At 43.9% G+C, this 3,082-nt stretch overlaps 2 pseudogenes; both read right to left on the bottom strand.

Moving 5' to 3' along the window:
* Window positions 1-369, bottom strand: LOC148803400 (lysM domain-containing GPI-anchored protein 1 pseudogene; annotated as a pseudogene).
* A 1,127-nt stretch (window positions 370-1,496) lies between these two features.
* Window positions 1,497-3,082, bottom strand: LOC104594395 (putative F-box protein At4g22030 pseudogene; annotated as a pseudogene).

Consider the following 3,082-nt stretch of genomic DNA (forward strand, 5'->3'; position numbering starts at 1 on the left):
CTAACTTCGAATCAGAACTTCTACAATGTCTCCTCGATCAACTGCCGCTTGTGACAGGCCATTAATGACCACCAACTCTGCTACAGTTGTACCATAGGTCGCTCCGATGCTGCTTAAGCTCTCCGTTGCGTGCACTAAATACGACAAGTAAATTGTCGTAATGCCATTACTAGTGTTGTTGAAGCATTTGCACGGCAACGGAATTATAAGGCTCTGATCACTCCACAGTCGTCCCTGGGCATCAACCCCATTGACGCTCATGATCTGCTCTGCACTGGCTAGCTCACCATAACCAATCGATATAGACTCGATTGTGTCTGCAACTCGAACCGTATAAGATGTCAATACGAAACTACAAATGTCATCCATGCAGGAGCATGAAATGGGTATTCTGATTAGAGAAATTTTGGGGAGGATTCGGTTCTCCGGGAATGACATTGTTGGGTCAAGCGAGTTTGAGCCTAAGGTATCGAGTACATTTACTTGGAACCTAGATGCAATCTCTGAGAGCTTGGAGTACCAAGGGAGTCAGATGACTTACATGGTTCAATCACAAATTTTGCACAAGTTCTGGGAGGGAAGACAAGGAAGAGGGAGATGAGTAGAATAGCAAGTGGTTGCACTAGAATTCCCATCGTATGATCTTGTATCAGCGAGTGCCTCTCCTCTCTATAACTGTAATTCTGTAAATGGTTTCACAGAAGAGAAGCAATGCAGAGATGTATTATGTGCATTGGTTTCCAAAGGCTCCACAAGGCATCGGAACGTCGTCCCAGCTCAATGGAGAGAGAGAGAGAGAGATCAGAATTGAATTAAATGGGTTCAATCCCAACGCTGTTAAGGGGAAGGGCAAGAAGAGAGATCGGGGGAGAGAGAGGAGAGAGAGAGAGGGAAAGAGAGAAATGTGAAGGAAGGAAGGGTAGTATCTGAAGGTCGGGGAAAGCTGAACAGTATTTTTCTCGTCTAATTATTACAAGGGTAGTATGGGGATTAAAAAATATTATAATGACATTTTTGGATGGAAGACTAAACGAATGGGGTCTTTGTCTCATGGTCATAGTACAGAGAGGTCTTTGTCACAAAACAAAGTACTGGGGGTCTTTGTCACAGACCCCATAATACAGGGGTTCTTTGTAATTTACCAAGATACCTGTGCGACGTATGGGTTAGAGTGAAAAGAAGATTATACGAGAGTGACAACAAATAGCCCACATTTGATAAAAAGAAATAAGAAAAAAAAAACACAAAATGACAAAATACTTTATTTGGCTCCGAACCATCATCGGCGGATTAAAGCATCCTACCACTTCTTGATTTTTAGTTTTTACATCTAACCCATAAACCCCAGGCCCCTAACCCTAAACGTACTCTAAAATTTACCCTGAAAATGTCCTCGTGGCTCGGTAGGAGCTAAGTATTTCCCCATTTAGGGAGTTGTTTTTTAAATGACCAATCTGGTATACATGTATCATATATATAAAAAAAAAAAAGACTTATAGCATAGATGAATGAAGGAATTGAATATATATGTACTGTTTGTTTACAATTACAATGAATGAACAAATTGAGTATATAGAAAACAATGAAATTTGTGGACCCATCTCTAGGCGATGTTATAGATACAGAAAAGAATACTAAAAAACGTCTGATGAGCTGCAAAATTTGATCATCTGAGAGGATCCGATCCATGGAGAAATCAGAAGAGCTTGCTTGCAAACTCTTCTTTGGCCTCTCCATCTATTGAAGATGCTGAAGCAGCTAGATCTCTAAGTTCTGATAGGCTTCTTCCCAATTGTAAAGCCACCTTCAGTTCAAACAATTCCCCATTTTCTCTCTTCTCTACGTCCTTTTCCTTCAAAGTGGATTCTATGGACTCCTCCATACATCTAAAGAAGCCAGCAGTGCTCCGGTACATCTCAAACACCATTCCAACTTGCCCACCATGCTCCAAGCTGTTGATAACACTTGCCAAAGCTCCAGCACTGACACCCAACAGCACAGCCCATGTCTCATGAGAAGAGCATCCCACGAAAGCTGACCCAACAGCTGCGAGACCTGTGAGTAAAGGACCAGAAATGGCTAAAACTCGGTTAACTTTCAAAGCTATCTTTCCCAGCCTCAAGTACTCTTCAGTGTCCTTCCTCTTCAAAACCGCAACTATCTGCTTCATCTCCTCATCCAGCTTTCTGCTCCATCCATTTCCTTCTCTTCTTCCACCGAAGTCCTGTTCTCGTAATTTACTTTGTTGTGGCCACCACACGGCAGGCTCCACGGCTTTAGGGAACTTGTCAAGCATCACTCCAAGCAAGGGCAATGGGTAAGCCCTGTCAAGAGCGAACACCTTGTCCATGGCGTCCTTAACATCCATGGGACTAGGACTACCAAGTGTAAGAGTTGTTCGGATTTGCCCGTGAAGTTGCTTGAATAGCCTTGTCGCATTGCGTTGTTCTTCTACGAGTTGCGATGGCTGAATCTTGTTCATCACCAGCAACATCCCAGTAGCTGCCGTATATAATAGAGTAGATGAGAGCTTTAGTGCGGCAAGTGGTGCTCCCGTTCCAACTGTTGCTGCCAGCCCGACCATCGTTGCAGCGGTGATGGTGATTGTATTAATGGAGGTGAGAAGGAGGTGGTTCCAGTTATTCCGCTGCTCCTGGATGTTGGCATGCATCTCCGCCCTGTCTGCAGCAGCTTCCATGATTGAATAAAGCTCCGCAATGACCGTAGACTTGGAGTTAACATCAAGATCATCTCTCATGGTTCTGGTAGCGACTTTAGCGTCAAAAGGCATCGTTTCTGTCTGGGTAATGGTTGTGGCTGTTGTGTATCCACTTCTCAACTTCAATTCCTCAACCAAGTCCGTAGTCCGGATCTTTGGAAAAGAAAGAGAACTCGGTTGGAGTTTTGGGGTATTAAGCGTAGCTGATACTCTTCTTCGTCGTGAATATGATGACGAGGAGGAAGAGCACAGGAGACCGGAAGTTCGAAGGGTCGCCATGCTATGCTGATGGCCTGATGCTCACAGTTTGCCAATTTTTTTAATTTGGCTCCCGATGTTATGGTTGTTCTGCAATTGGGTTGT

This window comes from Nelumbo nucifera, chromosome 1 (genome assembly GCF_055504915.1).
Source record: "Nelumbo nucifera cultivar China Antique chromosome 1, China Antique-T2T, whole genome shotgun sequence".
Lineage (NCBI taxonomy): Eukaryota > Viridiplantae > Streptophyta > Magnoliopsida > Proteales > Nelumbonaceae > Nelumbo > Nelumbo nucifera.